This window comes from Pelodiscus sinensis, chromosome 6 (assembly GCF_052426305.1).
Source record: "Pelodiscus sinensis isolate ZL-2025 chromosome 6, ASM5242630v1, whole genome shotgun sequence".
NCBI classification, from domain to species: Eukaryota; Metazoa; Chordata; order Testudines; family Trionychidae; genus Pelodiscus; species Pelodiscus sinensis.
Window position 1 is genome coordinate 45,911,597 of NC_143057.1, and position 20,101 is coordinate 45,931,697.

At 40.3% G+C, this 20,101-nt stretch overlaps 1 long non-coding RNA gene across 2 annotated transcripts in view; it reads right to left on the minus strand.

Annotated features, from left to right (window-relative positions):
• Positions 1–1,936: 1,936 nt before the first annotated feature.
• The window catches only part of LOC102450182 (uncharacterized), a 50,467-nt gene continuing 32,302 nt past the window's right edge, over positions 1,937–20,101 (minus strand). The window contains exon 5 of one of the 2 annotated variants that reach the window (XR_332499.5): positions 1,937–3,048. This is a non-coding gene — a long non-coding RNA (uncharacterized LOC102450182). The remainder of the gene's footprint in view (positions 3,049–20,101) is intronic. The other variant, XR_332498.5, reaches the window with a different exon arrangement.

Genomic DNA, 20,101 nt, shown 5'->3' on the forward strand with positions numbered 1-20,101 from the left:
GTGAGTGCAATTTGCATATCTTCTTCTGAACCTCCCCTCCCCCAGGCAGATTAGCCATAGCCTGAGAGGATCTCTTTAAGAAAGATAATGTGTTTGTGGATCAAGTGGATTGATGACTAAGGAAAAATTAAATTATTATTTCTGATGTCTAAAATGTAAAGGAAGGAACACAGTATTGAAAGAAAGTCTAAACTTCCAGCACAACGTTTTACATTTATTAAGAAGGACAATTTGGTTCATTTGTTCAATTTATAGAAAATTCTTCTTATGTCTGTGCTGAAGCAATTATAATGAAACAGACCATATTATAAAGCACCTTCTTTTCTACAAATTCTATGAATATTTACTGTTCATTTCTGGCATCTTGCCTTATTTTTTGCTCAGATCATGCATAGCAGATGGTCAGAGAGCTGTTCTGAAGTGACTTCTGACAAAGAAAATTCCTGTGTGATGTAAAGCTGCACTAAGCTAGTTCTAACTCACCTGTTTTCTCTCCTAGTATAGCGGTGTGGTTTAGGTAGACTGAGAATGTTTTCACAGGCAGGAAGGTAAAAGACTGAACTGTCTTCGCTTCTGACATTCCCTACTAGCAGAGTGGCTTTTTAGGTAACTACTGTAGCCAGGGAACGGCTACAAATTATGCCGGTGGTTGGGCCAGAGACTGAGCAAGTGAAAATGTGTCTTAGAGCTATTTCTTGACTGGTGATATGTCCCTTAGGATACGTCTACACTGCGGAGTTTTTCCAGGATGCCTCTGCGACCAGGGAACACGTTTGCTCTTCTGCTTTTTTTTTGCGGAAGTGCAAACACACTATTTCAGAAGACCTGTCTTCCTCATTCCAAGAAGTAGAAGGGATCTTCTGAAAGAGGGGGATTTTCTGAAATTTGGCCCAGTTTAGACAAGCTAAATTTTGGAAAAGCCTCTTCTGAAAAATAATTGGAAAAAGCTGTAGTGTAGACCTAGTTAGCCCATGGGTTGAATGAATATAAACAAGTGTTTCCTGCTACACTTTATTGTAATGTCTTTGACTATTCTTATTAATTTTTCTCCACTTAGAACTAAAAAGATGGGGCTTTTCTTTTGCATTGATGCGTTGGACTTACTGTTTTCTGAAAAAGTCTATTTTGGCATTATTTAATAAAATATAAGACTCAATTTATAGCATTTAAATAAGATCAAAATATTGTATTTAATATCAAATTAATAAAAAGAATGGAAGTGAGACACTCTAAAATCAACAATTGAACAAGAACATTGATATTTTCATATTTATTGGAGCAAAAAATCCATTCACTCTCAAGGCATGTTATATCCCAGGTACTGTATAAACCGCTACTCTGAGAGGGACAATTTCTAGCTCTCAATCAATGTCATGTTATACTGCTAAGGGACAGTAAGCTCTACTTTTTGACATTTATAATAAAAATGACTAAACAATCCAGAATTTGTATTATCTGCTGTCTAGTTTAGGGGTTTTATTTTTTTTCTAAAAGCCCAGATCCCTGGTAGAGCCATTAGACCTCAGTATCAAATGGCTAAAATTAAATTTCCATGAGGCCTGAAGAAGTATTCATAGCCAGACATTATGTCTAATCTTATTCCCCATGTCTAGAGTGTATGTGATCATCCCTTTTTATCATAAATGATGCTTTCTCGGTACAGTGCAAGCAATTGTTAGCTTTTCATGTTTACAAATAAGAACAATGATAAAAGTGAGGTTTTATTCAGAATACTAACACAGCTATACAGACTCATATTTATTGTTCTTTCATCTTTGATATAACCAACAAGTACAGGATTGTTGGTATTACAAATTTCCCAAACCTTCACATTTTAAGGGGCTGAATTTTATTACAGAGCTTTTTCAAATGGTGCTAGGTTGACATTTCTTGGATTTTGGTCCCAATGGTATCTAAACAAACAGAAGATTAGGTACCAAGAGGAAGAGAGCAAAACATTAATTTTATAGAGTTTGTAGTGCAGTGGTTGACATTAAATATTTAGCATTTGCTAACAATTCCCATACCAGGGATATCTAGGGTGACCAGATTTTTTTTCACGTGGTTCAGATCACAGCAAGGTATGGTAGTGTTTTTTTCATGGATGATAGTAGCAGACCTCCGAGCCATGCAGGTCAGTTTTTTTATTGGAACAGAAATCAGTGACACACATTCAGGGTATGATAATGTTTATTTACAGAATACACACAATTCTGCTTTCCTGAAACACAGGAGGTTACAACTAGACTTGTCAATTTCCTCTTGTAAAAACCTTCGACACCACAACCTTTCACCAAGAAGTATCTTTATCAGGTTTTAGATTTTGCACACCTTATAGTTTAGGTGAGATATGCCACTCATGGATAATAAGATGATACTATTTCCTGTATTCATTCTTTCTTCTAAACTAAATTTTAAAAGCAACCCATTTCCTCCTCCCCCAATAACCATAGTTCCAGGGGAGTCATTCAAATAAGTGCACTGCAAAAAATAGGACAGCCAATCCCCAAAGCTGCTGATTAGCCAATATTTATATTTACCAAATCATCACAAAACTGCTTCTGTATTACCTTATTGTTTAATCAGAAGTCCATATAACACAGTTTCCTTGAAGTATCTAGCCACAGGCTTCTACTCAGAAACCCAAGTCAGATAAAGTTGTCCAATCCCAGAGGATTAGTCACATTATCTTTCAGGTCAATAAATATTTCAGACTTTATCCCCAATCAATTCTTATTAACTAAACTAAAATTTATATTAAAAGAAAAAAGAGAGAGTTTTGGTTAAAAGATTAATATACCTATAGATGTGAGTTCAATTCTTGAGGTACAGATACATAATAGAGATGGTGATCTTGTACTTACAAAGAGTTCTTTTAGAAATTAGTCTATGGTTATAGTTCAAATCCATATCCTGGGTGATTCCGGCCAATGACTGGGATCTCAGTCCTTATGGATTAGTTTTCAGGTGTATAAAACCTCAAGCAAATCTGAGAGAAAAATGGATCCCGCCAAAGGGACTTTTATTCCTTTGCAACAGCATCTTGACCTGGGAAACATAATACATTTTAAATGTAATGTTCTGTTACCAACCATCAGGGCAAATAGCACAAGGTAATTTAGTCATTAAACTAGGATGGGCAATACAATGGTAGACGTCTGACAGCGCTAGCCCGTTGCAGGTTGCTGCTATATTTACCCGCACCTCCACAAGTATGGGCAATTGCAGTTCCCATTGGTTATAGATAACCACACTCAGACAATGGGAGCTGTGGGAAGTGATGTGGACAGGGACATCATTTCCCGCAGTTTCCATTGGCTGTGAGCAATGATCCACAACTAACAGGAGCTGCAATTGTCCATTCCTGTGGAAGTATAGGTAAATATAGTGGCAGCGTCCCACCAGGAACTAGTTCTAGTGAACTAGATCCTGTTTTTTGCCCACCCCTGCATTCAATAGTTAGTCTATAAAGTGCTACCAGACCATTTGTTGTTTTTTTCTGTAGCAGACTAACTCGGCTATTCCCTGAAGCCTCACTTCACATACAGTTTACCACAGCCTTCAAAGAGACACAAAGTGCTTTAATCAAGTTTAATCATAAATGGTAATATTCTCTTCTGATCTTGAATCAAAACTATAGTAACAGGCAAGGATTATTTGTTCACATCACATGACCTGAGCAAACATCTACCATTCTAATACTCTAACAATGCAAGATCACATTTCAAAGTTCTAATCTAACCTGATGTAATGGCCCAACTGATGTAATTTACACATCTCCCCAACGAGTCTTTAAAGGTTGACCTTGGTCATTCAGACTATGAGCTGATTAACACTTTCTGACTATGTGCTACATTTTAATCAGATATGTAATATTTCAAGCAGATTATATCACCCCCTTAAAAAAAAACCAAACAAAATATCTACATTAAAACAGAGTTGAGGATATGAGTATAAAAGCAATGTAAAAAGTAAAAAGCATTACAAGAATATTATAAGACTCCCAAGAGCTAGCAGTGCAAACTCAGGAAATATAGAGTTAAAATATTTGCATTTCCTTTAAGCAAATGTTTGAATACTTTAACTAATCAATTTTAAATTTGCCCTGAAATGATGCCATGAAATAACAAAGGGATAATGATTAACACATCTTAGTGTCCATGGTTTGGGGTTAAACTGTTTTTAAAGACACATTAGGATTTTCATGCCCTCCCTATTTTATGGTGTCACTAATTTGTCACTTAATTTTAGTTATATGGATATTTTGATTAGTCCATGTTTCATTATCAAGATAACTCATGTATAAGGAAAACTAGCACAGATGCTAAACTTCATTAAAAACCCAGTTTTTAATTAATATTTTAAATTAATTACATATTCACTTGTAAAGTCTTAGAAAATTCATTCTGTATTCAAACAGCAAGCGTTATCAGTTTTAGAAGAAATGCTATAGTCTCTTCATACATAAAGGTTGAATTCCTACTTTAACTGTAAAATAGAATTCAACCCTAACTATGATTTTGCGACAAGTAACTTCCTAATGTGTTTTAGCACCTGAAAGTACTTCTTGTGCTATCAAAAGCTCTTTAACTCTTTTTTGGTACAGTATGTATCTCTACAAAGTAAAAGGCCACATTTGCCTCCTGCAGCAAAAGGTTACATGTCACTAACTTTATTTTCTGCTGCTACCAAGTCTAATAGTGCAGTCCAAAAGTGCAACTAATTACTGTTTCAAATGTACATACTATTGGACTGTAAAAAACCCGTCTTGCTTTTGATGATCATATATTACTGTTGAATCAATTTAGATAGTCAAACAGTAAGTGGATAATATTTCTTTGTAAAAGTATTACATATATTAGCCTTTTTTCTTTCACATTCCTTTCTATGGATATGTCTACACTGCACGCTTATTTCAAAATAAATTAATCCAGAAGAAATATGCCAAAATAATTATTTCAAAATAGCACATCTACACTACAGGGAAGCCTCAAAATTAGTCCAAGGTGGACTAATGAGGACATGCTACCTCAGTTTAGAGCCCCAGGAGGCACTGAGGAGTAATTACTTTGAATAGCCCAGAAGAGGAGTTATGTCAAAATAGCAGCAGTAGAGCATCCACACTACTGCTATTCCGAAATAGCTATGGGTATGTCTACACTAGCCCCCTAGTTGAAACTAGGGTGGCTAATGTAGGCATTCGAACTTGCAAATGAAGCCCAGGATTTAAATATCCCGGGCTTTATTTGCATGTTCCCAGGCGTAGCCATTTTTAAATGCCCCGTAGTTCGAACTCCCCACGGCTACACGTAGCATGGACTAGGTAGTTCGAATTAAAGCTCTTAATTCGAACTACTGTTAAACCTCCTTGCAAGGTTTAATGGTAGTTTGAATTAGGAGATTTAATTCGAACTACCTAGTCCGTGCCGCGTGTAGCCGCTGACAGGGAGTTCGAACTACGGGGTATTTAAAAATGGCGGCGCCCGGGAACATGCAAATAAAGCCCAGGATATTTAAATCTCGGGCTTCATTTTCAAGTTCGAATGCCTGCATTAGCCACCCTAGTTCCAACTAGGGGGCTAGTGTAGACAAACCCTATGTTATTCCATGTTATTCCTCATGGAATGAGGTTTACAGAAGTCGGAATAAGGCATCCGTTATTTCAAATTTATTTTGAAATAACAGAATTGCTGTGTAGATGCTCGCATTGTTATTTCAGAATAATAGTCATTATTCTGAAATAACACTGCTGTGTAAAAGCATCCTAATTTAGATATCCACAGGAAAAACATAGATTTGTGCAGTCCCTACTTCCCCTTCACAAGTTATAATTTCTAACATGCATTACAAATTATAATCATGTTTTAAAATAACACCACCACAAAAATCTTATAAAAAAGGGAATGAGGCTAGATTAGGGATGCTGCTTAAAATAACTGTTCTCCTTTAAATAAACATAGAGACCATCTGGAAGGGCATTATGCTCTTTTGTGATTTAAGATCAAGGGAAAAGCTTTTCCAGTCATCTGAAGCTCTTATGAAAACCAAAACCCAATCATTCTTGATTCCACATACTGCATATCTATACTGTGGTAATGACTTCAAACCATAGGTCATGCAGTTCAGAGTAAAATAGCTTGGCAGATAAGAGGCATCATTTCCCTTGATGCTATGGCAAACACACTCAGTCACTGGAACTGTTTTCTTTCAAGTGGATGCAGTCAATTTAGTTTTTCATACAGGCTACATTACTCTACATAATTACAAAGCTGAGGAAATCATATAAAATCTCATACAAGACAGCAACATTTGTTACATACACATTAAACAATAGGATGGCACAGGATGTTACTCCTAGGGCACAATTTTGTTCTGCGTCTATCTCTACAATTATTCAGAGCCAATAAATGGAAAGGTGGGAAATGAAGTGATAGGTATCATTTGCTCAGATTCAAATCAATGTTGCCTGATTTTGTCATCAGAGAGAGTTTCTACTTTGCGATCCTCATTACCTAATTTAATAGGCCTGTCCCTAGAAAGGATGAATTAATCCAGGCTTTAAGGTGTTTGCAGCAAGAGAGATTTAAGTTAGATATCGGGGGAAACTTTCTAACTAAAAGGATAGTGAAACATTGTAACAGGTTCCTGAGGGCAACTGTAGAATTCCCATTACTGGAGGATTTTCAGAAAATGTTACACAAACACCTCTCAGGGATATTCTAGATGGAGTCAGGTGTTAGCTTGAGGTTCTTTTCAGCGCTACATTTCTGATCCTACGACCGAGACCCCTGTTTATCCAGAGGTAGGTCCATACCAAATTCACAACTTTGAAATATGGTCTCCCCTTATGAAATTTAGTCTTGTATACTTATTCCCTATATCAGGGTGGGCAATAATATTTTATGGGGAGCCATTCCAAGAATTTGGAAAGTGGTTGAGTGCCGCATTCTTCCATGCTATTAATGGAGGAGGTGCAGGGTCTGGGATGGAGGCTAGGTGCAGAAGGGAGCTTGCAGTAAGGGAGGGAGTTTGGGTGAAGGAGGCAGTTGTGACCTGGGGCACTGGGCTGGGCTGGAGGGGGTTGGATTGTGACCTAGGACAGGGAATTGGGGTACAGGAGAAGGTGCAGGGATTTGAGTTGAGAGCGAGCGCAGGAGGGGACTATGGTCTGGGACAGGATTGGGGTGCTGGATCTGGGAGGGGTTATGGGTGGAGGATTTGGGCTTGTGGAGTAGGGGGCAGGAGTGGAGGGCAGAAGGTTGAAGAAGTGAGGGACTGGGGTGCCAGAGGTCGACTGTGCCAGGAGACTTACCAGCCAACAGCAGACCCTAAGTCAGCCTCCTTACCTGCCCCGTCCCTGAACAGGCTGTAGGCATGTGCTCTGGAGCCCCGTGTGCATCATGGTTGCCTATTATTGAAACAAGCAGCTCCCATTGGCCACTTTCTGGCCAGAAACCTACCAAAGGGATTGTGCTGGGGCGGGAACAGCTCCTAAAGCTTTCCCTCTGCCTTACGGACTCACAGTTTTAAAAGAATAACTGCCCCACATCCGTATTTCTAAGCGATGTGCGGGTGGGGTGAGGCAAACAGGGAGCCTGCCTAAAGCTCCCTACAGCATCTGCAGGCTCTATCTGGCGGTTTGGGGGGCTGGATGTGACCCACAGGCCATATTTTGCCCAGCCCTGCCCTATACTATATAGATTTCATGGGGGTAACCATTGTCTGTCAAATTGGGGGGTCCTGACCAAAAAGAGAGTTGCAGAGGGGTTGCAGGGTTATTTTGGAGCAGGAATGTGGTCACAGTATTGCTATTTTTACTTCAGTGCTTCAAAGCTGGATGACAGGAGAATAAAGCTGTTAGGCTGGAGCTCAGCATTTAAGGCAGTGCCCAACCACTAGCAGTGCAGACGTAAGTGTATAAATACCATTCCATGCTACTCTTACTTCTGCACTGCTGCCTTCAGAACTGGGGGACCAGAGATGGCAGTTACTGATAAAAAGCCCAGCTCTGAAGACAGAGCACAAAAGTAAGGCTAGTAGTATTTGGGGGACAATTACATGCCTTTTTAACATCTCCAAAAATTGCATTGACCAGGGCCAGGAAAAACCATTAGTTGGAGATAACCCTGACAACTCTGATGAAATTAATGACAAAACCAGTTCTAATGGACTGTGATAGGATGGATGAGGCCCCGAGCCCCCCTGCTGGAGGCCCTGTGGTCCTGCCACACGCCGGCCCCGGAAAAAAGGCCATAGACAAGTCCTCCAGGAGGCTAGAGTGGTTGTCGAGGAACTGGCCAATTAGGGGCTGCAAAGATCATATAAAAGTATTTGAATGTCTCTGGATCCCTGAAGAGGGGAAGAGTGAGTGGCTAACTGGCTCAAGGGAGCAGAAGCACCCAAGGATAGCTGTGTGGGGAGCTAGTGTGAAACTATGGTGAGCTGAGGTAAAGCCCTGACCTAGGGGCAAGAAATTGTCTGTAGGAGGAGAGATCCTAGAGGCACCATTCTCTCCCAAGTGGGGAAACATACTGACACATAAAAGGGACACTAGCAGAGGGCACCAGGATTGGTCACTATTAGGTGTGTACCCTGGAAGGGCTTGTGACTTCACACAAAACTTGGCTGGCTGAGTAGCCAAAAAGGTTGAAGACTGAGGGCAGTGCAGGCACATGCATTTGGCCAAATGGGGTGTTCGCAGCAAAAGAGTGCCACCCCATTGCATGAACACATCACTGAAACCAGCTACACTCTTCTGCTATTTTAACTTGAGTCACCAAACAATGTGTCAAATATAGTAATGATTTTCAGGCACTTCTTACCTGAGCTGGATTCTCACAAAAAGGAAGAATGCCAAGCCACTCTGAAATGACTAGGGGTATGTCTACACTGCACAGGTATCCCGAAATAACTACACTGTGTCTCCACAAGCCATACGTTATTTTGAAATATTTTTTGAAATAACTGGTACACTATTTTGCCATCCCGGTAAACCACATTGCATGAGGGAGAAGGGATGGCTCCAAATAGCCTGTTATTTTGAAATAGGTTTGAGATGAGAGATGCAATTTGCATAGCACAAATTGTGTGGCTTATTTTGAGTTGAGGGTGCTGTGTAGATGCACCCTAGAGCTACACTGCCTCTTTTTTTTGCAGAAGAGGCAATGCAAATGAAGTGCTCCTTAGCAACTTCTCGCACTTCATTTGCATAATCTCTTCTGATACTTTTTGTGCCAGAGGTTTTTGTGCAAAAACTAGCACTGTAGATGGGTCCGTTTTGCACAGAAAACCCTTTTGCGCAAGATCCTTATGCCTAAAAAAAGGAGATATACAGATCTTGTGCAAAAGGTTTGTTTTCTTTTATAGTTAAGAGACAAATAATTATCTCTTTAATTTTGGGAAATTATTTACACTTTTCAAAAATAACATTAATCAACAATACTTAGGGAAATAATTTGGTACATAGGAACATCCACTTTTGAAAATGAGGTTATTGGGATTACCATTTCAGTTTTTTCTCCTACTTCAATTCTAGCAGTTGTTGTTCTCACAACTTCCTAGAGTCAGTGCTTAATTATTTATGCCATTGAAAAACTGGGATTGCAAGCTCTCCTACTGCATTGAACGTTACTTCTACCTCTTGGCAATTGCTATCGTGAAAATATCTATCTTTTTCCTCTCAGTGGTCCAGCACAGCTTCTCACTCTTCTGACTCCCTAGATGTCTCTTGGGCAGAGAGCTGATTCTGTCCTCCCTCCTGATCAGAGTATTTTAGGTTACATAGTTCCCTGCCTACATTGCATTATTCCCAGCAAGACAGAATGTATTTGCTTCCTGTTTGTAGGTTGTGATGTATCATAATAGTCCATGGTTTTAAGTTATCACCAATGTTCCCTCTAATCTTTTCCGTCCAGATACAGAATATTTTTTAAAATTATGCACTGAGATAGGTGCAAATGTGCACCACCACTAAAAACATAAAACCTGGCTGTGGGCACTCTGATAATCATCTGGGCAGCATTTCAGTTTCTCCTGAATCCAGGAGAATCCAGTTTGAGCTAGTATAGTGGACGTGGTATCTCTCTGGAGAAGTTACAACCTAAGCAAATTTGCATAACCATCCCAGTTCTCCATCCCAGGATAAACTATGGTCACTCTTTCCATGGAATTATGTATTATCAGTTGCTCACAATGATACATACACATAATACAGGAAGATCTCCCAAAGATATTGCAGAAAACTGTCATATCTGTCATAGCGGTCATTGAAAAGAATTTTAAGGATGGTGAGATAATAGTTAGAATTATGTAGAGTTGGGGATTTGATATCCTGTGAATCCCCGGAGGTCAGAAAAAACAACTGCTATGCCATATTAGAAGGATAGAATGCTGAATTCTAGATCTGATGCCCATTTCTGTTTGAACTGTGGTCACTGTAGGGACTTCACAGGAGGAGAGCAAAAATAATGTTCCAGAGGTCCTGTGCTTCTTTTCTAGAGAAGCCCCCAAGCTGGGGGCTTTCCCAATCACACTGTAAATCAGAGCAGTCCCAAGACTATTTGACTACTGGTGACATCAAGGGATAGTTCTCAGCCATAAGTATGCATAGAACAGCAATGTTCCAGTCATGTCTGCTATGTTAGAAACATTAAGATGGACTACCTGTGTAGAGTTTTTATGTGGGCACTAATTAGTGCTCCCACTACACCAAGAAACACAAAAGGGACCTAACACAATGAACAATTAACTCTTTTGTGACAACTGTGGGAATGTTAGCACATTTTTAAAGGCAAAATTTAAATAGAGCTAATGCATCGAATAAGTTTCATACATATGAGCATATGAGTTGTTGTTTTCTTTTTTGAATGTGCCACATATTTTAATTGAAAATATACTGGGGATTTTCTGATAAAACCAGAAAAATTTGCATATTTTAAAAAACATTGAGGAGTTCTGTGGCAGCTTAGGGTACATCTGCACTGCACAGCAATTTCAAAATAAACTATTCCGGAATAGTTATTCTGAAATAGCTTATTTCTAAATAACACATCTACACAGCAGGGAAGCCTCAAAATTAGTCTGAGGCTGGCTTTTCTGATGTAGATGTGCTATCTCAATTTAGAACCCCAGAGGCACTGGGGAGGGGGCTATTTTGAAACAGCAAAAGTGGAAAGTCTACACACACCTTATTTCAAAATAGCCATTCCAGAATAGGCATTATTCCTCATAGAATGAGGTTTACAGATTTTGGAATTATTCTGAAATAACGGAATGGCTCTGTAGATGCTTACATTGTTATTTTGAAATAACACTGGTTATTTCAAAATAATGGTACAGTGTATCATAGAATCATAGAATCATAGAATAATAGGACTGGAAGGGACCTCAAGAGGTCATCGAGTCCAGCCCCCCGCCCTCAAGGCAGGACCAAGCTCCACCTACACCATCCCTGACAGATGTCTATCTAACCTGTTCTTAAATATCTCCAGAGAGGGAGATTCCACCACCTCCCTTGGCAATTTATTCCAATATTTGACCACCCTGACAGTTAGGAATTTTTTCCTAATGTCCAATCTAAACCTCCCCTGCTGCACTTTAAGCCCATTACTCCTTGTCCTGTCCTCAGAAACCAAGAGGAACAAATTTTCTCCTTCCTCCTTGTGACACCCTTTTAGATATTTGAAAACCGCTATCATGTCCCCCCTTAATCTTCTTTTTTCCAAACTAAACAAGCCCAGTTCATGAAGCCTGGCTTCATAGGTCATGTTCTCTAAACCTTTAATCATTCTTGTCGCTCTTCTCTGTACCCTTTCCAATTTCTCCACATCTTTCTTGAAATGTGGCACCCAGAACTGGACACACTACTCCAGCTGAGGCCTAACTAGTGCAGAGTAGAGCGGCAGAATGACTTCACGAGTTTTGCTTACAACACACCTGTTGATACAACCTAGAATCATATTTGCTTTTTTTGCAACAGCATCACACTGTTGACTCATATTCAACTTGTGGTCCACTATGACCCCTAGATCCCTTTCTGCCATGCTCCTTCCTAGACAGTCGCTTCCCATCTTGTATGTATGGAACTGATTGTTCCTTCCTAAGTGGAGCACTTTGCATTTCTCTTTATTAAACCTCATACTGTTTACCTCTGACCATTTCTCTAACTTGCTAAGGTCATTTTGAATTATGTCCCTATCCTCCAAAGAAGTCGCAACCCCACCCAGTTTGGTATCATCTGCAAACTTAATAAACGTACTCTCTATCCCAATATCTACATCATTGATGAAGATATTGAACAGTACGGGTCCCAAAACAGACCCTTGAGGAACTCCACTTGTTATCCCTTTCCAGCAGGATTTAGAACCGTTAACAACAACTCTCTGACTACGGTTATCCAGCCAATTATGCACTCACCTTATCGTGGCCCTATCTAAGTTATATTTGCCTAGTTTATCAATAAGAATATCATGCGAGACCGTATCAAATGCCTTACTAAAGTCTAGGTATATGACATCCACCGCTTCTCCCTTATCCACAAGGCTCGTTATCTTATCAAAGAAAGCTATCAGATTAGTTTGGCATGACTTGTTCTTCACAAACCCATGCTGGCTATTCCCTATCACTCCATTACCTTCCAAGTGTTTGCATAGGATTTCCTTAATTACCTGCTCCATTATCTTCCCTGGGACAGACGTTAAACTGACCGGTCTATAGTTTCCTGGGTTGTTCTTATTCCCCTTTTTATAGATGGGCACAATATTTGCCCTTTTCCAGTCTTCTGGAATCTCCCCTGTCTGCCATGATTTTTCAAAGATCATAGCTAAAGGCTCAGATACCTCCTCTATCAGCTCCTTGAGTATCCTGGGATGCATTTCATCAGGACCTGGTGACTTGCTGACATCTAACTTTCCTAAGTGACTTTTAACTTGTTCTTTGTGTATCCTATCTTCTAAACTTACCCTCTCTCTGCTTGTATTCACTACATTAGGCACACCTCCAGACTTCTCGGTGAAGACCGAAACAAAGAAGTCATTGAGCATCTCCGCCATTTCCAAGTTTCCTGTTACTGCTTCTCCCTCCTCACTAAGCAGTAGACACACTCTTAGGGTATGTCTACACTTGCAGCCTAATTCGAACTAGGGCTGCAAATGTAGGCATTCGGAATCGCAAATCAAGCCCAGGATTTAAATATCCCGCGCTTGATTTGCATCTTCCTGGCTGGGCTCCATTTTTTGAAATTTACATGCCCGAAGTAACTACCCGTGTCTACACGAGGCAGTGAAACGGGAGTTCGAAAGAAAGCCCTCGTTTGAATTACCTATTAAACTTCATTGCAGGAGGAATAACAGGTAGTTCGAACTAGGGCTTTATTTCGAACGCCTGCTTCACTGCCGCATGTAGATGCGGGCAGTTATTCTGGGCTTGTAAATTTCAAAAATGGTGCCCGGCCGGGAAGATGCAAATCAAGCGTGGGATATTTAAATCTTGGGCTTGATTTGCAATTTGGAATGCCTACATTTGCAGCCCTAGTTCGAATTAGGCTGCAAGTGTAGACATACCCTTAGAGACTAACAGATTTATTAGGACATAAGCTTTCATGGGTAAAATCCACTTCATCGGGTGAATTGGAGTGGAAGTTACAGAAGCAGCAGTATTTTTAGAGATACACTCTCTCAAAAGTCACAAAGGGATCAAACAATTTGTAAAATAATATAAAATGTATCAAGTTGGAAATAAGTGGGCATGCACTGACAAGGCACAGTATTTGACAAAGTGAAAATCACAGGATTACCTTGCAATTCTAATACACATTAATCAAAACCATGACTGAACTATTTATTGACATTTAATAGGTTTGCTACTAAGTATAGAGTGGTTGGCTGAAACTGTGTTGCAGTATTAATGATTACAATTGATCGTCTGGGTCTGGTTTTCAATAAACAATGGCCTGTTGTAAGCATGATTTATACCCCTAAAACACTATTTCCCCTTCCTTTGTCTATGACTTATTTACGTGAAGTATTGCAAATACTTTGGTTTACTATTATGTCTCAGTAATCAAATGTATTTTTAGTTAGCTGTCTGTTCCCAATTTGACTGCTTGAGCTCACTAGGCTGTCAGGAACATGAGTGCTGAAAGATATAATGAAGAACAACAACATCCCAATGAACTAAGATCTCTTACGATTCTGTCTTCCTGGCAATTGCAAGTGTATCAACAAGCTGAATAGCCCTTGTCAAGAAAGTGGAAGTGAACAGAACCAAGTAGTTAAAGGGCGATTATGAGCATTGTTTTCTTAGTCCAAAAACCAAATCCCTATAAATAAGAAAGGAAACAAAATAAATGAAGCCATTAAAAAAAAAAAACTTTGTAAAATAATACAGGATGCAAAAGAAATCAAAAGGCATACAGAGCAAAAGGAAAGGCAGATGAACCAAGTTATCAAAAGCGGGGCTGAAGGGAGGGAAAAAGAGTATTACCCTCCATTTACTTGCTAAATCAACTAGTATAAAAATGAAGCATCACTAAGGGTATGTCTACACAGCAAAATTATTTTGAAATAACAGCCTTTATTTTGAAATAACTTTCCTAGCATCTACATAGCCAAACCACTGTTTTAAAATTAAATCGAAATAGCGGAAGGCTTATTTCGAAATTGGTAAATCTCATTCCAGGAGGAATAGCACCAATTTCAAAACTGCTATTTTGAAATAAGTGTTGTGTAGACGCTTATTTTGAAATAGGGGGACTCCAGCCCTTCCCAGGGTGCCTTGGTGGCCACTCTGGGTACAACCAAGAAAATTCCTCTCCCTCCAAGCCTGTCAGCCCAGAGCCAGCAGTTGCTGCACCTGACCCAGTGGCCCCAGCATGAGTCAGGCAGCCAGTGACAGCCAGCCCTCCACAGAAGTCTGCCAAGGGTCAGAAAAGGTGGGCGCCTGTCTGGTCCAGTGCAGAGATCAGAGACCTAATTCAGGTTTGGGGGATGCCTCGAACGTCCATGATCTCCACACTAAATTGAGGAATACAATCGTCTACAGGTAGATGGCTGCCAGCTTGGCCACCAAAGGTCACATGTGAACCCAGGTTTGCATGAAAATAAAGGAGCTGCGGCAGGCGTATGCCAGGGCCACAGGGAGCAGCTCCCAACCAGGGGCAGACCCAGACCCCTGCCCCTATTTTGATGCCGTGGACCACATCCTGGTCATCGACCCTGGGGCAGAGCTTGCTGCCTCCTGCTGCTCCAGCCCCTGCTGCCTCCCCAGCTACCGCTCCTCCCCCCACTCCTCCCCCTCCTGCTTCTTCCTTCCCACCCTCTCAACACCCCCAGGGATACCAAGGTCCCCGCACCTATGATGCTGGGAGACAGTTGGGCTGGCGAGACCCCCAACCCTGAGCCCTGAGCTTCTCCTCCCCCTTCCTCACCTTATCTCCCCCTGCCAGCTCCCTTCTTCCAGGTTTTCCCCTCCCCTCTCTCCTCCTCTCTCCCACCGTCTTTCCCCAGTCTCACCTCAGTTTCATTCCCCTCCACCATAGTTTTGTTCAATAAAGAGGCTTTGTTGTAATTGTTACCCCAGAGTCTCAGTAACCAGCATAATCTTTTGAATTAATTTAGAATTTAGGATCAGGGATCTGATTGATGATGTTAAATGCCCTGGTTACCAGAAGGGAGGCCCCTGACACCGTATCTGATCACCAGTGATTTCTCCCCCCAAAAAAACCACGCTTGGAGTCCAGATTAGAGTTCACTAATATATTGTAAGAATTTAAACTGCACCAACAAATCCAACCCCCAACCCTAAAATAGAAGAGAAGGGAGACAGAAAGATCCCCAATACAGGTAAGGTATTTAAATGTTACAACAGTCTCTGTGTTGCCAATGGTGGTACTGCTGCTTGCGACCTTCTACCTTCTACCTTTGGGCTCAGGTTAGCCCTTAGGGAGGAACTGCAAGTGATTCCTTGCAGTTCTGAGATGATTCTTGTTGGGCCTTCACCACAACAGAGTGTTTCAGGGATGGTGACAATGTTATGGTCCGAGGCAGGTAGAGATCACCTCTGCTTGGTGTATCCCAGATCACCAGTGCTGAGCCTTCATCACAGCATGGTGTGGGAACCCACCGCAGTTGCGAATAATCCCTCTGCCTTTCCCCTCTGTGGTGCTGTGCTGTCCTCACAGACACAGACCGGAACACTGATCACCCCCTCCCTTGGGGTGCAGTGCTTTTGTAGAACCTTTGGAGGGAAAACTTGTGTAGGGTGGTGTGCACAATTTTGTGCTGGGTGCCAAGGATCTGTGTGCCTGGTGCAAGCCTCTTTGTGCCTTGTGCCTAAGTTGGTAATGAGTGCAAATACTTCTGGCGGGAAACAAATCCAGATCTTTCGACAGAGTTCTGATGGTAATCTCCATTTTGTTTTCCAATCAGTGATGACAATAGACATTTTAAGCATGCACCTTACCCAAATTCTGTACACAACAATTTCACTATAACCATTATGAACAGTTAAACATTATAACATTGGAGTCCCTCTAACATAATGAACACATGTGCCTTTTATTGTACTGCAGGAAGGGGTGTTAGGGAGGGGTAAGTGGAAGGACATGAGGGAGGAATGAGGCACAGGCCCCCAGTGGGGCACACCAGGAAGACTGTTACATCCTGCAGAAAGTGCAGGAGAAGCACCAGAGTGCTCAGGGGCGGCTTTGGCTCCATGCTGCAGAGTGCTGTGGTGTCCTGAGTGAGGGCAACCAGAGCACACAGAGAAAAAAAAATGCTTTGCTGTCCCTCAGTGAGGGTAGGCAAGTAAGCAGGGAAACCTTAGACCGGGCTGTCGGGGGAGTCCCTTTAAGCACAAGTCTCAGATACCTTGTGTGGCTGCTGCCTGAAGGTAACTCCTGACCTGATGCCCTGCCAGAACCGGTTCCGGCTGGCCTTAAATGCGATTCATCATCCTATCAGTGTGGACACACTATTTCAAAATAGCAAAATGCTATTTTGAAATGCATTTTGTGTCTAGATGTGTTATTTCTAAATAAGATATTTTGAAATAACACTGTAGCATAGACATACCCTAAGGGAGTTGCATTTGTGGAAAAGAGTGTTCATAATTCTTATGGCTGCTGCTTTACTGAGGAGAAATGAGACTGGCTTCTGGGGCAGAGCTATCATACCAGCGCTCCTGTCTGTGGAGCTTGTGATTGTGCACAGTGGGTGTGGCAAACCTAGGTAGACATCTTTCTATACTGTTATACATTTGAGTGGACATTTTTGCCATTATTATGGGAACACATGCAATTGCACACTTGAGTGAGCATTTTCTGCATTCTGACCTTGGACCTCCATCTTTAAACAAAATTGTTATAATGGCTTAGTTCCCAGAGCAACTTCAGACCCTATTCCCAAGGTGAACTGTTGTAAAGTACTCCATTAGGGGATAAGTCAGATTAATCCCAGATATCCTTTGATTATGAAAGATGTAGAAAAATTACAAAAGCAAAACAATGGAAATAATGATTTGTTCAGGATAGTTCACCCCTGCTGCATAAAGTAACCTTCATTCCATTTCTACTCTTTTGTTGCTCAGCTAGAGAGCATTAACCAGCTCTTTAGAAGGAAAATTTTTCTCCAGATCACGGCATGACATGATTCATTACTGCACTGGGAGTCAGTTAGAATGTTCAGCTAACTACTAAGCCATATTTTTATAAGTTGTTCGCTTTCCTTTCTTATTATTTGAAGGGAGAAAGTAGATGAGTATTTTCAACTTCATGTTTGCCTGTGTTAGAATAATCTTTGATAAGGATGTCTGACTTATCAAGTTATTTTTTCTGGACAGGGGTTACATTTGCAGGCATGATAATGAACTGATCACAGTACATTTGATATTAAAACTGTAACGCAAAACCTTTTTAACTGCTCGTGCTGTAAGCAGCGAGTGTTGCTTGTAAAATCGGTTAGGGAGGGGCTAATTCTTGAATGACCATATAGTTCTGAGTTTGATTAGTCCACAACGCCAGTAAACACAATGAAGGTATTATTCTCTCTGGGCTTAGTTCTGGAAGGTGCTGAGAAGTCTGGCTGTGACCCAGCAAAGTATATAAGCATATGAGTAATACAACTGAAATCAATAGGAGGACTACTATGCTAAAAGGAAAGCATGTGCCTCAGGGCTTTGTTGGAACAAGGCTAGACTGCTCAGCATCTTGCTGAGACATATTTATGACAGAGGGAAGGCTTATGAAGATTATTTCAATTAGGGTTATGTTTATGCCAGCATATGAAGATGAGAATAGTCCTTTGTTGGATCTGTTGCTATTCAGGTTTGGTTGATGCACTTTTATGCAGTTTACATAACCCAATCACCAAAGAAGCAGCATTTGCTGGCAGCTGAGACAAATGTTCATTCTTACTGAAATTTAACTAAATTATTTATATTTGATGCCTGCATCTTATAAATGCACTTTATGAATTATTCTAAATTATATTTTAATTTTTATGAAATGAGACACTTAATGGGGTAAAAAAGGGCCGAGGAAAGGATTGATGAAGCAGCAGTCATTAACGATGTGCAGCTGTTGTAAAATCAACCACTCCTACTTCATAATAAACTATAGACCCCCAAATGTATAGCCACACAAATGTATAGCTAAAATTTTCTGTATCATAGAATATATAGATACATTGTAAGATTAATCTTCTCTACATCGCAGAGTAGCAAAATTTATTGTAAATGAAGAAGTCATAAAAGAAGTTTACACCTACCTAAAATGTCTTCAAGTTCAAAAAATATTTAGAACATGTCAGATTTTGTGGGTGAGAGAGAAAATATAGGATGTACAAATGAATCTTGATGTCTTTGGTCACATTGTCTGGAGTGGCTCACAAATGAGTGCCTATTTCAGGGCAGATTGTCAGCAAACAAGGATAGACACCCAAACTGGTGGCATAGTCTATAATTAGATTTCCCAAAGGCAGTAACAAATGTGCACTCCTGAACCACTAGTTTTACCATGAGGTCATAGTGGCTGGTGGTATTGTTTTTCAATGTGGGCATTTCCCTTTAAACTCAGTTTTGGGAAATGTCTGAACCATTTTTTGCTGAAGATTAAAAATAAGCCTGGGACAGACACCTGGCATGGAAAATTTCAGCCTGAATGGTTCAATTTTGGCAAAATTATAAGCAACTAAAAACAGAACCTTATAAGCAGATGTGTAGCCCATACTTAATAGTCCATACATACTAATTGTGCTAGAAATGACTGATTTTGAATATAATAATTCTTTCAGAAGTGATCTGTTTCCTTAAAAACTTGATCAGAATTAAACCTAAATGGTATGAACTTGATCTAAATTTGGAAATGGTTTCCATGATTTATTTAAGATTATTTAATTTTATACCTAGCAATTGTCCCGTCTATGAAGAGTTGGCTGCAGAATTTTATGTGGTCCTATGGACTTACTATTTCAGATAATCAAATATCCTGAGATAGTTAATATGTGTATTAGTGTATGGTAAGCTGCCCTCAGTAACACCTGATATCACTTAGGTTGTGTGTCCAAAAACACTTTATGGAGCTTGTTATTAAGTTAATGCTTCTCTTTAGAAAGTAGTCAGTCAATGTTGGGAAAAGAAAAACACTTAGATCCTTTCGAATGAGTTAAAAGCAAAAAATAAAGCACTGGAAAGAAGTAACTCTTTAGTTTTGAATAGTCAGGGAACTCTCAAAGCGATAGAGAGCTCATGAATAGATCTCAGCTTATCATTTGTAGGGACCTATCGTGAGATAAGATACCTAGGACTCTGTATGCTACTTGTGAGCGTTTCAGGCAAAATGCCAGACCAGAGTTCCAAGTTCAAGAGGGGAAAATAATATTATCTTGTTCCATACATTTTACTGAATCCTTAAGCCTTGCCAGGAGGATAAATTGTGAGTGGATCTGTGTTTTTTCCTGCCAGTGTAGGCTTCATAACCTCATCCCAAACAGAAATTGGGAGATTTTAGCCTTTTGGTTGCTTGTATATTAAATCTTGTAGGATGTATTAGTACAGTTGATTAACCGATTAACTGATAAGCCAAAGCTTATAGGTTAATGCTATTGAC